Below are 17,191 nucleotides of genomic sequence, written 5' to 3' on the forward strand. Positions count from 1 at the left end.
AATCGCGCTTTAGTCCGTCACAGGAAATAAACCCGCTGCCAGAATGCAGGGTTAACGTGCAAAAAAGTAACGCTCTGCGAAGGCCTGCAACACTAAAATTCAGCCATTAAACTCATTTAACTGACTAAATATTATTGACAGTGTAAACATTACACCTACATTTGCACATTTTCATCACGATCCATGCATTACACTCCAATAAAAAATGTTGTCTTAATTTTTCATAGAAAATAATTTAAATAAGGCTTCAACTACCAAATTTGTGGAAATCTTTTAAATTGGTCTGGTTTGATCTTTTTTTTTTTTTTTAGCCTAAAAAAACGACGTAAAAAATGCATTCTTTAAATGTTGTTAAAAAAATTATATAAGCAACAGTATCATTAATATTAAAAATAATATAAATAATGTTTTCTATTTCTAATACTGACTCTTAAAAATGTGTATATATATATATATATATTAAAAAAATTAAATATAGAAAAAGATACATTAATTTAGAAACTAAGTAAATAAAAATCGGGATTTATTTATTTTAAATTGTATTTCCGAAAACCTTTTATTCTTATTTTCTTTTCTTTTATTGCTTACAAGCTATACTGTATTAGTTTTTCTTATACCTTTTATTATATTGTATTCTTTCAATCATTTTTCATAACTGTGTTTGCTTCTTCAGACTTGAATTTTGTTCATGTAAAGTTCATTAATGTAACTCAGGCATGTCTATGACGAACAAAGATAGCTTGTTCACCTCCAGCAGAGTTTCTGTCTTTTAGGCCCCCTTTATATCCATTAAGTCTTCCTTTGGGTGCTGCTGACAGCTCCAGCTGTCTTCTCACCTTTACAGGCTGACTCTACTTAAAGAAGAGGTAAACACACACACACACACACACACACACACACACACATACACACTAGTACACACCGAGTACACTACTATATAAATGTTAATTGTGTCAAATACAGTATCTTTTACAGGCCCCTAAATTACATTAATATACTGTATATTTGATCACTTATCCATTTTGTCACTGCTGTGACATAGTTGAGGCTTAGCCAGGACAGGCGGTAATTAAATGCTCTCTCGACACTGAAATGAGTAATTAGCTCCGTTAATGAATATTTTCTCAACGCGCCCACCTCGTGGGCTGCAGAATGCAAACAAACATGGCAAGAGGCACGTCAGGCATCCTCAATTAGCAAGCTGGACAAACACAGACGCTATGCAGCGAAGCATCTGCAATCCTGAGAGTGCAAGATCACTGAAATGTCACGTGTTTAACTTATTTTCTATTTATATGTCTAAATGAACTTCCTGTTACGTTGCATGGTCTTAATTAATAGGACACATCAAGGGAGTGAAATGAAATACATTTTCGACAAGATGTTTGTCATTTTGAAAAAAATGAAATCTAATCCGTTGGTCAAGTTTAAATGCAGCCCAATGTTTCCTTTAAGGGAAAAGAAAGGGTCTGCCTAAAGTGTTTCCTTAAGTTGGAAGCATGATGCAAATGTCTTGCAAAGATAAGGAATTAAGACTCAGGGACAAATAAGGACTCTTGTCAAACGGTAAGGCAGTTTTAGCCAATTAAACATCTAGGAAAACAGTTGTGATAAAATTTCAAGCAAATTAGCCCCCTGTCAATCTTTAATTGACATTTTACATCTTCGCGCCAAACGGTGCTGCCCACCCCCCCACGATTTACAAGGCCCTATGCACAGGGTGTGATCCGTGTATAGGGAGGGGTAACCGTCAGTATATCCATCCATCCATTTTCTGCCGCTTATTCCCTTTCGGGGTTGGTGGAGCCTATCCCAGGACCTTCAACCGTGCTGCCCTGAATTTCATTTTAAAATACAAAAAAGAAAATTGGTGTTGAGGAGCATACATCTAAAATGGTTTGATTTTCATTTTATGTTTCATATAACACTGCGATGAGGTGGCGGCTTGTCCAGGGTGTACCCCGCCTTCCGCCCGATTGTAGCTGAGATAGGCGCCAGCGCCCCCCGCGACCCCAAAAGGGAATAAGCGGTAGAAAATGGATGGATGGATGTTTCATAAAACACACATTTGTATCCCCATTAGATTAGATTAGATTAGATTAGATAGTACTTTATTTATTCCTTCAGGAGAGTTCCTTTAGGAAAATTTAAATTTTCAGCACAATCCCATTTAAGATCAGACAAACATTACAGGGAGACAGAACAGGATTGCTGACGGGTCTGCCGGCTTACAGCGGCCCTTACAAAAAAGGTGAGATACAGGTAAACAAGTGGGGGGGTATGGGAGAAAAAAATAGAAGATTAAACAGGAATAGAGCAACAAACCAAAACAGATATGTTATCATTTGCAGACACAGAAATATTTTATTTCCAACGTAAAAGCAAGGATAATTACTACAGTACGTGTTTGCCTGTCATGCTAAAATGTCTTTGGAGCCCAAATAAATTATTTTGGAAATGACACAACGAGGACAAACATCCACAGAAATTTGTACACACATGAAAAAATATAGAAAAACAGACCGAAATTGAGTTTTTTTTATATTTTGACACCGAAACCGAAAGTAGTGAGTTAAAAACAGGGCCCCAAACTGGTCTGTAAGAAAAAATATTGTACTATACAGTGGCGGGCCGTGCATTTCCCACCAATGCCTTCAGTGATGTCCGACTTCAAAAATTACCTCTCAAAATACCATCGTTGATGTCACCACATGACCATTGCTGGAGAAATACTATACAGCAGGGGTAGGGAACCTATGGCTCTTGAACCAGACGTGGCTCTTTTGATGACTGCATCTGGCTCTCAGATAAATCTTAGCTGACATTGCTTAATATAAGTAATGAATAATTCCTCTGGTAATCACAGTGTTAAAAATAACGTTGAAAATATAAAACATTCTCATGCATTTAATCCATTCATCCGTTTTCTACCCCACCTGTTCAAGAAGTCGGATTAATGGTTAGAAGCATTTTATTTATTATTGAATAGCTTCAGTACAACAATGTTATAAAACAGAATAAGAGACTTCCATCCATCCATCCATTTTCTACCGCTTATTCCCTTTCGGGGTCGCGGGGGGCGCTGGCGCCTATCTCAGCTACAATCGGGCGGAAGGCAGGGTACACCCTGGACAAGTCGCCACCTCATCGCAGGGCCAACACAGATAGACAGACAACATTCATACTCACATTCACACACTAGGGCCAATTTAGTGTTGCCAATCAACCTATCCCCAGGTGCATGTCTTTGGAGGTGGGAGGAAGCCGGAGTACCCGGAGGGAACCCACGCATTCACGGGGAGAACATGCAAACTCCACACAGAAAGCTCCCGAGCCTGGATTTGAACCCAGGACTACAGGAACTTCGTATTGTGAGGCAGATGCACGCATTTAGTTATATTCAGTGTTAAAAATATTTTCTGGCACTCATGGAAATACATATTAAAATATTTGGCTTTCATGGTTCTCTCAGCCAAAAAGGTTCCCAACCCCTGCTATACAGCAACACATTTACGCCCTACGGGTTATTTTCTGGCGCCTTTAAAAAACAATTAAAATGCATCAACAATTAAAACATATTACAATCATAATTAAAACTGCAAAAAACATATTAAAAGTAAAAAAAGAAAATAATTGAACTCACTAGCTGTATAAGCCAGTGATACTCCTCGTTGTTGGCGAGCATTTCCATGTTTCATCGCCATAACAGCTGAGCTAGCTTTCAGGGTTGGCCTACATCGTCTCACACGATGTAGTTTCTGTTTAAAGGGCCTTGCAAATATATATCTGCCACCTGATCAACGTTTTGTTCTCCCTCTCTGCTATCCCAGTATGGCTATGACGCAACACTTCCCGCTTCCTGCTAAATGGAAATTTGTGAATGGATACTGTTGCGTTTGGACCAGATTTTCTGCTGGTCACTCCCCATGTTCTTTTGATGACACATAAGCTGGTTTTGAATTAATCCCAGACAGAGTATCTTATTTTGACCTTTTATTCCAAAACTTTGGGAGACCAAATCTATGCACAACACATTCAAATTGCATTGCCCTAGTTGATCTGCTAATCCTACGGAAGTCTCGCCTTTTACACTACCCCACTCGCCCTCCCCTCCCCCTACAGAGCGAATACCCTTATCTATTGTCTTGCTCAGCTGAAGCCATCCTGCATTCCGAGCACAAGATCGTCTACAGTGTACCAGCAGTCAGGAGATAGGGAAAAGATAAACAGAGTACCAGATAGAACACTGGCTATTTCAAATATCACTCCGGAACAAAATAAATAACTTTAAAATTACGATTTATGTAGATATCTATCTCCGTTTAGCCCCCTTCAGATCTTCTACAAAAGATCTCTAACACAATTACAAAACTTCTAAAGCACCTGCCCCATATTAAAGTTTTAGCAAGCTCGCACTAAAATAAAAGCATAGTTACATGGGAGATGGATGGAGGGAGTCCACGTCAAAGTCGTCATGGTCAGCGAGGGAAACTAGCTATTCTCGAAAGTCATCACTTTGCTTGACCCCCTTCAGAGACATAGCAAACCCAGAAACAGGGTGGGGTTGACCTTCTACGGCTCTAACAATGATGCGGGTGCATAGAGACCTAGCACGAGGTGTGATAAAGCAACCTCATGAGGCTATGGTGGCCAAGAAAACTGCAAAGGAGACCAGGACAGACTTATTTAGGTCAGTCCACCTGCCAAAGGTGCCTTGAAGCCAATCTTTGAAGGGATCAGAGACACCGGAAACTTCAGTAAGTTCCTTAAACAGGGCTTGGAGGCCCTCTAAGGCCCTCTGGACCGAGCCATCGGGGGCGGTGTTGTTAGGAATGAAGGTACAGCATTGGTCACCAAACATTGCACAAACACCTTCTTCCTTGGCTAGGATGCGGTCAAGGGCTAAGCGGTTCTGGAGGGCCATGAGGGAGGTCGGGGCGAGTTGTTCAGCAGGTCCCTCAACAGCGTCACAGGTCAGGTTGGTCAGTCTCAACAGATTATCAAAAACATAGTTAATGCGTTCTAAATTTTTAGTAGCAGACTCAGGGAAAATAGCACCAACGATAGTAAGGTTCTCGAAACCTGCACAGGATTCACACCACAATTTATGTTGTCCGGGTACCCCCCTTGGTTGCCCTATTGCATCAAGGTAAATATCATCAGGGTTTTTCATCAAATCAAAGGAGCCCCTTGCACTCCTCCTAGATAGAACATGACGGCGTTGGCGGGAAGTTAAAGAGGCCGCTGAAACAGGAGTTCCAAGGGGTGTTAATTTGGTACCCAATAGGGTGAGTAGGGTCACCAGTCTAACCATAGCATAAAGCCCAACGGCTGACATCGGTATTCTAATGTACAATCTGTGCTCCCCACAATACCAGAATAAGACAGCCCGTGCCCAAGGGCCTATTTTTGAGCCCTCTATCAGTGTGGTGCACCAGGAAGGGTCAATGTCACCCAATTTGTTGGGGGACAAAGAGGGTCCTGTGAATTGAAAACACGTGTAATTCATCTTTTGGGCCACAAAAGGAAGAAGTCGGGTGGAATTGTCAACAGGAGGGTACACACTAGCCAGCAAATCGCAACCTGGCGGCGTGGGTTCAGAAAACAAGGAGATAAGGCACTTTGAGCCATTTGTGTCAGTTAACTTAAAAGGGGCGGGGTAAGTGTGGGGAAAGGGACATCCAACGAAAAAAGCAACACAATCACCCATGTTTTGGCTCTTGGCCATGCTTGTCATCCACCTGAGCCACAGGTTGCCGGCGCCCGCTCCTAGGGTCAAAGCTACCAGGTTTTCAGTGGTGATGACATTAGTATGTACAGATGTGAGAGCCTTTGAAACGTCACCGAGGTGGAGTGGCACTTTAGGTGCTACAGAGGGGGCAGAGGTAGATAACGCCCTCTCAAGGACATTAATTTTAATAATCCATTTAGAGTCTGTACCAGTCGGGTCAACCCCCAAAATAACATAGAAGGGACTGGGCCAATAGGGCATGACAGCCACGATGGCAATTGTAAGGGCAATGGGGTTTTGGGAACGATCAAAATTCCTCCTGAAGGTCATCTCTTCCCGAATAGTTTTGATGTAATAATAGGGGCTAGTGGGATTCCAATGCCCTGTGTAGTAGGTTATTTGCTTCCACGAGGGGCACCACCCCCAAGAGTATGTATTCTGCTTCCGACACCAATAGCTCAGGGTTGCGTCGTAACAAAGATAGAGGTTACTACCGGGGTAATAGCTATTATGTCCCTCACAATCAATCTTACTGCACAGGTCAAAAAAGTAAGTCTTGCTGTCCCCCTTGATCCAGTCTATTTCAAGTCCGCCGTATGTTCTAAGACAGTGGTCCCCAACCACCGGGCCGCAGAAGAATTTTGTATTAATTTCTATTTAAAAAATTAAAAAAATTAAAAAAAATTAAAATAAAAAAATCAAATTTTTTTATTTTTATTAAATCAACATAAAAAATCAATCAATCAATCAATGTTTACTTATATAGCCCTAAATCACTAGTGTCTCAAAGGGCTGCAACAGATTATCAAAAACATAGTTAAATTGTGGTGTGAATCCTGTGCAGGTTTCGAGAACCTTCCTATCGTTAGTTAAAAAACACAATATACACTTACAATTAGTGCACCAACCACAAAAACCTCCCTTTTTCATGACAAAAACGTCACTTTTTCATGACAAAGAAAAAAACAAACAAACAAAAAAAAAGGATTATCTCCCCCCAGGCCGCGGGACAAATTGTTAAGCGTTGACCGGTCCGCGGATACAAAAAGGTTGGGGACCACTGTTCTAAGACACTTGTCAGTCACTGTCGTCGGGAAGGAAGGACTGAGGCACAAGCACTTTAGAACAAGCCTAAGTACCAGTCTGTCAGGGAATACTGCTGGGTGTAATATCCTGCCTTCCGTCTTCCAAAATCAGAGTAAATTAGGTAACGAAACGGGGATCAACATCAAACTTTTCACTTATTGTAGCGACACCAATAGTTATGCTGAAAACAAGTAAGAGAAGTTGTATAACATCGAGTACAAAGGTTGGTGTCTGAATCCGCCTCCCGGATCATTTTTGTTCTTGGGTCCTTCTTGTGTGTTTTCTGATTATTTTTGGACTCTTCCGATCCCTAGTTTTTGCATTTCCTTGTTTGTTCGGTTACCATGGTTTCTTATTTGTTCCACCTGCTCTGCTTTTGTCACGCCTCTGTGTTTTGATTGTTACTTTAGTATTTAAGCCTGCCTTCGACCTCAGTTTGTTCTTGGTTCGTTGTTTGCTTCATGCAACTCTCACGTTGGCTTCTCCGCTTTATATTTACTTGTGCTAAGTTACGCCTTAGTTTCTCGTGCATTTGGCACGTCACTTTTGGACTTTAGGACTTCCTTGCTACGTTTAGCATTAGCTTACCGTGCGTAGGCATGCACTTTATTTTGCCTTCTGTACCAGTGTTCTTTTACTTTTTGTATATTAAAGGCCTACTGAAATGAGATTTTCTTATTTAAACGGGAATAGCAGGTCCATTCTATGTGTCATACTTGATAATTTCGCGATATTGCCATATTTTTGCAGAAAGGATTTATTAGAGAACATTGACAATAAAGTGCGCAACTTTTGGTCGCTAATAAAAAAGCCCTGCCTTTACCAGAAGAATGTGCGCGTTACGTCACAAATTGCAGTGCTCCAAACATATTCACATTGTTTATAATGGGAGCCACCAGCAGTAAGAGCAATTCGGACCCATTAATTCGTGAATTAGATTCGTGAATTAGGATATTGAAAGTGAAGGACCACAAAGAAAATAAAAAAATGAAATAATAAAGCGATGGCTCTGGGCGGCTGCAGTGTAAGCGTTTCAGATGTAATTAGGCACAATATCCAGGATAATTCTGGAAGATCCCTTATCTGCTTATTGTTTTAATAGTGTTTTAGTGAGATTTTAAAGCTTGTAAAGACATACCTCGAGGTCGGATGACCAAATCTATGCACAACACATTCAAATCGCATCGCCCTAGTTGATCTGCTAATTCTACGGAAGTGTCGCCTTTTACACTACCCCACTCGCCCTCCCCTCCCCCTACAGAGCGAATACCCTTATCTGTTGTCTTGCTCAGCTGGAGCCATCCTCCATTCCGAGCACAAAGTCGTCTACAGTGTACCAGCGGTCAGGAGATAGGGAAAAGATAAACAGAGTACCTGATAGAACACTAGATATTTCAAATACCAATCCGGAACAAAATAAATAACTTTAAAATATGGACTTATATAGATATCTATCTCCGTCAATACTCACTTCGGAATGACAAATGAGTATTCAATCACGGTCTCGTTAACATCAGGCAACTTAGATAGGCTACTGTCAACAACTTGTGATCTGATTGGCTATCACAACTGTTTCGCAACTCTATGTGTCTTCAAATTACTCCACTAACGGTCCCGATGACTATCCAGTCACATGACGCGTAAACGTCACGTTCAACTTTAGGCCAGCCAGAAGGCCTTACTGACAACAACTTGTAATTGATTGGCTATCGGAACTGTCTATCACTTGTATGTCCCCGATCACTTACAATGCACGGACGCCCGCATTGTTGATTCTGAAGGCCTCTGGCAGATTTGGTACAGCATGGCAACATAAGCTAGCTGAATTCTGATTGGATACAAACTAAAACTAAAAACAACAGCACTGGAAGGAGCATAATATGACATGAAGATAATATGAATAATTTTACATATTTAGGGAAAGTAAATGAAAAAATAATTGTATCTTTAAATATGATCATGATTTCTGGTTATGTTAGGACAGCAGAGAAATCCTTGCTGGACCTGACGGCACACCACTTATACTAAAGTATAGAGTGATTCGGATTTTCCTGGAAGTGCATGCCGTAATCCAGTTTAAAGGGAAAGCGTCATTGTTCACGATAGCGCTTCATGTAATTGTGGATGGGTGTGTGGCCTGCATGGCTGCAGCAGAACAGGGTAGGCCACTACCGGCCTTGAAGTCAGCAACAGGTGCGTCGATGGCCCAGGTGGGCCTTATTATCCAATCCCCTGTCGCTCTGTATAAGCTGCAGCCGGGAAGAGAGGTGGTGGGAGCTGGAAGCGAGCTGACGTGAGGGCGAGAGCGAGTCTGCCAGAGAGACACAAGAGAATTGCTGAAAAGCAACCTGCAACCATGGGCACAATAAAACTGTATTATAACCCTGAACCGGGCTCTCATGTCGGTGATTGGTGGTCCAATGAACCCCCTGGGGGGCAACCTCCACAATTTTGTTCGTCCTCGTGTGTAACCTTACGGATCATGGTTTTCAGCGTCTTATTCAGCCGCTCCACAAGCCCGCCGGTTTGCGGGTGGTATACACTGGTTCAGATCGCCTTAAATCCCAATAATCCGTATAGTTCCTTTATCATGCGTGATATAAAGGACGTGCCCTGGTCAGTCAGAATCTTTCGGGATTCCGACTCGGGAGATGACCTGAAACAGCGCTTGCGCTACACTCTTTGCAGAGATGGAGCGTAGCGGCACTGCTTCGGGATAACGAGTTGCGTAATCCACTAAGACTAGCGCAAAACTATTTTCCCGTGTGCTCAGGTGGAATGGTCCGATGAGGTCCATACCAATCCTTTCGAATGGGACCTCCATATGTGATAATGGGCGCAAGGGGTCCTTGGGGGTTGCCGCCGAATTGACCAGCTGGCAGTCCGGGCAGGCAGCACACCAGCGTTGCACGTCTCAGCAATAGAATCGGACCATTACCCGATTGAGTGTCTTATCAATCCCCATGTGGCCAACCATGGGGTTGACATGTGCCGCCTGGAAAATAATTTCCCGACGGCGTTTCGGCACCAACAACTGGGTGATTTTTTTCTCCTGTCTGAGTGTCACGGCTCACTTGGTATAATCTATCCCAAATGATTGCAAAATAAGGGCATACTCGCGCTGGTCCCGGGCGCACCAGCTGACCATCCGCGAAAACCACCTGGTCCCAGGCCACTTGCAGAGTGTCATCTCGGGACTGCTCGAGGGGTAAATCCACCGTAGATTGCCAGTGGGAGGCCAGGGGGCTTCCTGCAACCCCCCCGCCGGTTCCCCCTAGGCAGTGTAAGATGAACCCGCGTCGCCGCTGAGAACCAGGTGGATATTCCCCTTTCCTATGGGCCGTGAACGCGCCCGCACATATTGTGTCACTAAATGGATAAACCCCGGCCAATTCCTACCCCAAATTATGGGGTGCGTAAGGTGTGCACTTACAGCAACCTTGACCCTATGCTTTTGCTCGCCGTATTGAATTTCCACCGGTACCACAGGGTATTTGTGCACATCCCCATGAACACATCTAATTCTCACCCGTGCTGCCTGCCTCAAAGCCCTGGATCGAACCAGGTTTTGGTGGATCATGGACTGCTCTCAGCCAGAATCCACCATCGCCGGGTATGTACCCCCTTGTACAGTACGTCTCACACGGGCCGAGGGAGGGCACAGGAAGGCTGGCCACCTAGATCACCTGCCTCACTTTCACCCGCGGAGGTCCCTGACGCACGTGACCGGGCCGCCGACGCCTCTAGCACGCCTGCCCAGGCGTTTGAGGGACCGTATGCGCAGGAAGTACTGTATGTGCAGCAGCCGGGACCTGCGAGTGAGCACCCATACACAAGTTCTCCTCCTCCCTCTGCTCTCTCACTCTGCGCGGTGCCCGTGCTGGGTGCAGGTTTTGTGGACGCAGAACGCAGGGAGAGTCAAGAGCACAGCGCCATAGGACCGGCGATACCTCCTCCTTCCACTGCGCACTCGGTCCGCGTGGTGTTGGTGCAGGTCGCGTCTCACGGTGCACCGCCAGGTGGTCCTCGGCCAGGGTCACCGCTGCTGTTAGGTCTCAGGGCCGGTGATACCAGACACAGGTCGCTGTCCTCGCAGGGATGGCCTCCAAGAACTGCTCCAAGACCATCAGTTCCTTCACTTGGTCATCTCCCTCCTTCGGCTGCAGCCAGCGCGTCGCCGCCTCTCGGAGCCGTTGACCCAGCACGAACAGGCTTCCGTCCCCAGGGCGCATCGTCCGGAACCGGCCTCGATGGTCCTTGGCGGTGCACCCAATCCAATCCAGCACCGCCTTCCTCAGGTCCGTAAAGTGTACTTGGGAGGCCGCAGGTAGGCTGAGCGCTGCTCTGTGCGCCTTCCCTGCTAGCAGCGGCCGGAGACGCACTCCCCATTCCTCTTTCGGCCATGCGCAAGCCTCCACCGTGGCCATAAAAATGTCCAAAAATGCATGGGGGTCCTCCTCCTCCCCCATGCGCTGTAAGGCGACGGCCGCTGCTGTTGACCATGCCGCCTCCACCCGGTCCGCCAGTGCTTGCAGGATTTGGCCCTGCTGTGCCACTTGCTGGCGGACCGCCTCCATCTGCTGTTGGCTGGCTGCTGTCACCGCCGCGAGCACTTTCACAAGAGCCATCAGTGGGTCGGTCTCTTCCGGCCATGTTGGGTGCCTAATTGTGGCGGTTTCCCCCCAGGGGGTTCTTTGGACCACCAATCACCAACATGAGAGCCCGTTTCATGGTTACAATACAGTTTTATTGTGCCAATGTTCACAGGTTGCTTTTCAGCAATTCTCTTGTGTCTCTCTGGCAGACTCGCTCTCGCCCTCACTTCAGCTCCCCTCCAGCTCCCACAACCTCTCCTCCCGGCTGCTGCTTATACAGAGTGACAAGTGATTAGATAATAAGGCCCACCTGGGCCATCTACGCACCTGTCGCTGACTTCGAGGCCTGTCCTGGCACACCCCGTTCCGCTGCAGGCCCGCAGGCCATGCCCCCGCTATAGTAATATTTCAGAACTATTTAGTTTAAAATAACATTGCACCAGCTGTGATACAATGGAGTAATACTGTGAGTCATTATATGACAAGTCCCTTCATTGTTATAAGGAGCAAACAGCCATAATTGGATGCAAGGATCCGTACAAGACGAACAAGTCTGAGTCGAGCAGTGACCACGAAATCTTCCCTGATGTCTCATATCCGGACTTTGTGAACTACTTAATTGTTTAACCCAGCCCATTTTACACTTTGAAATACTAATAAAATTATAACAATCTAAAAAGCTATTACGGCTTGTTTGTGGATGGGTTCATGCCATTGATGTTTATCTGTGTGAACACAGTGGACATCGTGTCATCAATGTTATGGCACACATGCAGTCTGTTTCTCCCTCTTCTGCGGGAGCACTCAGCTGCTCTACTGTTAGCGCATCCAGACACGCCCCCACACGCGCTGTTACCAGATTCGCACCTTTCGCGCCCACACGCCTCCGCAGCCGGAGGCAATCTTCAATCAACACACCTGGGAGTGATTACAGACGACAGGATAAAGAGCCTCGCCGCTGACTACTCCTCGTCGGAATGTAGATCTGTTCACAGTAAGCTTCACGTCTCTGACTTCCCACCTGCGCTCTCTTGTTTGCTTGTCTTCCTCGTGTCTCGTCCTGATCCACTTCGTCTCATTTTTCCACAGTCCCGTGTTTCAACTTCTGCTGTCATTTCCCTGGACCCAGATTGCCTTCTTTTGATCCACCGACATTCTGCCTTGACTTTTGGACGCCTCTCTCTTGCCCCACGACCCCGCTTGGACCTTGGACTTCCTTGCCTCTTCCCTCTTGTTTTTGGACACCACCATTCAACATGCACTACAACACTCTTTACGGTATTTACATATATTAATTCCTGCACATAGTTTTACATGCAAACACATAGTAGCATACACACTCCACGTATTCATTAAATACTCAATAGATCATAACAATCAAGCTAAGATCATCTCAGCACACGTGACTGTAAGGCAAGATTATGAGAATGATGCTCTCATGTCGCTTCACTTTTGTTTTATGTGGAGGCTAAAGTTTGGATAGGAGAAGGGAGCACTATTTTCATCAATACAACTAACCTCAAAGCACATCAAGTTGAATGTTATGCCTAAGCATTCGCACATGCAACATTCTACACAAAAAAATCATCTATTTATTATTATTATACCGCTGCAAAAATTTGCCACGCTCCAAAGCCCAGAGTTGTCATACGTTCGGAACTGTTCGAGTATCAAAATGTTCCACTTGACTGGGAATCTCGAACTCTCACCAAAAATAAAAATAAAAATTCCCCGATAACCCAAAATTTCCGGACATTTTGACCATTGAAAATTAATGGGCCAATTTTCACCTTGGACAATCAAACTGCCATTTTCCAAGATCCAAAAATTCCAGGAATTTCCAGAATTCCCAGTTTTTCAAAACTCTATTTTTACCTCTTCCTGGAACTGTTTATTGTAGTCCACATTTTTTAAACATTTTTGACCATTACACCAATTCAACAATCCTCTTAGTTGGGACAACAAGTGCTCCTATTTTTTTTTCATACATATTCCAGGTTTTCCCGAAATTCCAGGAATTCCGAAATAGCCATTCTCAATTGAAACTGTTACTACGTAAACTTTCTTTTAAGCGTTTTCAAAAATTCCAACACCAATCCATTGATATCATCTAAGACAGTTGTCCCCAACCACCGGTCCGTGACGCATTTGCTGCCGGGCCGCACAGAGACAATAGATCATTTACGTTTGTAATTGGCCCGCATTTTCTCCTACTTAACTTTTGCCAGTCCCACCAGACACACTAATAAGCTTGTTCATATATGCATTGTTAAACTCCTGATAGAAAGTCGCCATTTGCTATATTTGTTAAATCTTTGTTACATGGAACAATGCACATTAATAAACAAACAATGTAAAGGTGCCAAAAGGTAGCCAAAAGTTAGGTTCAATCTACAGTCCGCGGCAGGTTGATGACCCAAAATCAGGGTCATCAAAGTGATCATAGAAGTTAAAGTGCTGGAGAAATGGTAAGTTGGAGTATATAATAATTGTGGTAAAACAAAGAAAATACTTGTATCATTTGGCTTCGTAAGTTAAAGTGTTGGTATGATTACACATAGTCCTATTACACAAGTAGTAACCAATAACATATGTACTGTATTTATTTGGACCAAAAAAAGCTAGCATTAGTGTATATATGTATGAAATATTGCACAAATTATGAAATTATAACTTTTAGAATGGAAATAAAAATCCACAGAAATCTATTGGAACTATCCCATCCATTTTCTACCGCTTATTCCCTTCCGGGGTCGCGGGGGGCGCTGGCGCCTATCTCAGCTACAATCGGGCGGAAGGCGGGGTACACCCTGGACAAGGCGCCACCTCATCGCAGGGCAAACACAGATAGACAGACAACATTCACACTCACATTCACACACTAGGGCCAATTTAGTGTTGCCAATCAACCTATCCCCAGGTGCATGTCTTTGGAAGTGGGAGGAAGCCGGAGTACCCGGAGGGAACCCACGCATTCACGGGGAGAACATGCAAACTCCCCACAGAAAGATCCCGAGCCTGGATTTGAACCCAGGACTGCAGGAACTTCGTATTGTGAGGCAGACGCACTATCCCCTCTGCCAACGTGAAGCCCCTATTGGAACTAATGGAAAGTATTTCTAGCTTTATTATACATCCATGCTGTTGTCCGTGAATGTGATGTATCACCTATAACTCATCAGATACTAAAGCCCCCCAAAAAAACTACAACTCCAAAAAATTTGTAAAAAGCAAAACTCTATGGAGAGCTTTTTTGCAAAGGGAAAATGCCAGGGGCTCCCACTAATTCAATGTTATGGTGAGTTATTTCATGTATTAATTTTTCATTCACTTATTTGCTATCCGCCACACGTGGAAGGTCATCCGCGAAAGTAATGCCAACATTAAACCAGTCCCTGGTGTTGTAGGTATTGCCTTTGATTTGAATTAAATTCAAATAGACAACCAATTCTTTGTTTTTCCATTTTTATTAATGAAATTAAAATGAAATGACCAAACATACACTGACCGGCAACCTTGAACAGTTGAACCGCTTCACGCCTGCCCTCTCTTAAAGTATCAGAATGTCCATCCAACCATTTTTCTACCACATGTCCCTTTTGGAGTCGCTGGGGGACACTGGAGCCTATCTCAGCTGCGTTTCGGGCAGAAGACAGTGTACACCCTGGACAAGTCGCCACCTCATCGCAGGGCCAACACAGATAGACAGACAATATTCACACTGACATTCACACACTAGGGCAGATTTAGTGTTGGCAATCAACCTATCCCCAGGTGCATGTCTTCGGAGGTGGGAGGAAGCCGGAGTACCCGGAGGGAACCCACGCAGTCACGGGGAGAACATGCAAACTCCACACAGAAAGATCCCGAGCCTGGGATTGAACTCAGGACCTTCGCAGTGTGAGGCAGAGGCACTAAGCCCTGTTCGTCCGTGATGTCCATCAGAATGTATTTTTTTCAAAATATACATTGTTAAATGTGACAGTTATCTTCTTTTTCTGTGGTGCTTCAAACCAAGCAGAAATGTCACTAGGGCGCAGTCTTTTCCTGTCGGAGTTTGGCAGCTAATCCATTTGATTAGTCTAGGTCCATCTTGCCAAAACAGTTCCTTGTAAAATGTTGTGGAAAAATAAACACGGCAGTATTTATTTAATAGATATCAGAGCAGGCGGGAGGGTATGACAATGACACCGGAGGCAGCAGCAATAACAATGTCTGGCCGACAGAAAATACTAAAAATTTCCAGATAAGAACGTTCATCACACTGTGATGTTACACTGTAGCCACTATTAAAAAACAGAACCAGAATCAGAATCAGTAATGCGGCGTGGCGCAGTGGAAGAGTGGCCGTGCGCAACCCGAGGGTCCCTGGTTCAATCCCCACCTAGTACCAACCTCGTCACGTCCATTGTGTCCTGAGCAAGACACTTCACCCTTGCTCCTGATGGGTGCTGGTTGGCGCCTTGCATGGCAGCTCCCTCCATCAGTGTGTGAATGGGTAAATGTGGAAGTAGTGTCAAAGCGCTTTGAGTACCTTGAAGGTAGAAAAGCGCTATACAAGTACAACCCATTTACCATTTATTGTATTTACTTTCTTAAAAAAATTATTAAAAAGACTGCAAAACGCAGCGTTCAAAGGCTTTCAAAACTGTGTGCATGCTGACGGCCAAATGCATGAACACTATGATTTTTAACCTGCGTATCCAACATTGTAACAACATTTGTCAGTCAGCAATTTGGTAAATCACGGGAGGAAAATACCTGGAAAAACGAGCATTGTTTGTGTATATCGTGTATTTTATACATCAAATTGTGGAGCTCTTGTTGTTAATAAGCAAGAATGTCTTTGTGTCACTTTGAATCAGCCAAAAGCGCTAATTAGTATGCTCTTTTGTGTGTCTGCCTGATGACTGAATTTTCATGAATCACCGTCATGTTGAACATCGGCGAATGGATGAAAGCGGACGAAGCGGCGGTCGCATTTTTGTTCCCAGGCGCTCGCCTTGGACGTGACTGGACACTTGCCGCTTAATGACGGCGAGCTAAAGCAAAGTGTTTGATGAACATTTCTCCCGTGTCGGCGTCGTTCCTAAATGCATTTTGCTTTGAGAGCTAGGGAGTAGCCCCTTAATTAGCGGCCGGTCTTTAGCTGTATGTGTGCACTCCTTAATTAGCCAAAATCATCTTTAGCCTCTTTCTTCGTCGGCAAGGATGCCTCGTCTTCGCCTGTAAGCTGTTCTTTGACTTCATAGAGACGGCGAGGAAGGCGGTGGCGCTCTGAAAGGACTCGCCAAGGCCCCTCGGCGCCACCTGATAAATTGGCTCCTCGTTAAGAGGATCAGCACGTGGCAGGCAGTGACACAGGTGCAGAAGCAGAATTCGCCGGGTCACGTCCAATCGCAGCGGCGTGATGCGTCGCTACTTAACACACTGGACTTGATCGATACTACATTTTATTGTTAATGAACAAAAACACATGCGTACGCAGAGACTAATCAATAGAAACAAACGCGTCGGCGACCACAATGCTGCAAGATGTATCCATCCCAAGGCCAAAGACGTGTATGAATGGAGAAGTGGGGACAATGAAACGCTGTGAATAAAGGTGTGTGTGTGTGTGTGTGTGTGTGTGTGTGTGTGCACCCTGTTACCCAGACATCACCAACATTGTACTGCAGGATGAATACTGGGTGCGTGTTTGATATGTGAGGGAAATAAAGGCAGGCTTGACGTGAAGGGGTAAGGCATACAGGGGTGCCTGCTTGGGGGTGCAGCGTGT

General features: G+C 44.6%; 1 long non-coding RNA gene across 1 annotated transcript; it reads left to right on the forward strand.

Annotated features, from left to right (window-relative positions):
* The first annotated feature begins 751 nt into the window (after positions 1-751).
* On the forward strand, positions 752-15,213 carry LOC133552362 (uncharacterized). The gene is made up of 3 exons (XR_009806683.1): positions 752-866; positions 12,152-12,406; positions 12,502-15,213. It is a non-coding gene; the product is annotated as an uncharacterized LOC133552362 (long non-coding RNA).
* Positions 15,214-17,191: the final 1,978 nt, after the last annotated feature.

This window comes from Nerophis ophidion, linkage group LG05, assembly GCF_033978795.1.
Source record: "Nerophis ophidion isolate RoL-2023_Sa linkage group LG05, RoL_Noph_v1.0, whole genome shotgun sequence".
Lineage (NCBI taxonomy): Eukaryota > Metazoa > Chordata > Actinopteri > Syngnathiformes > Syngnathidae > Nerophis > Nerophis ophidion.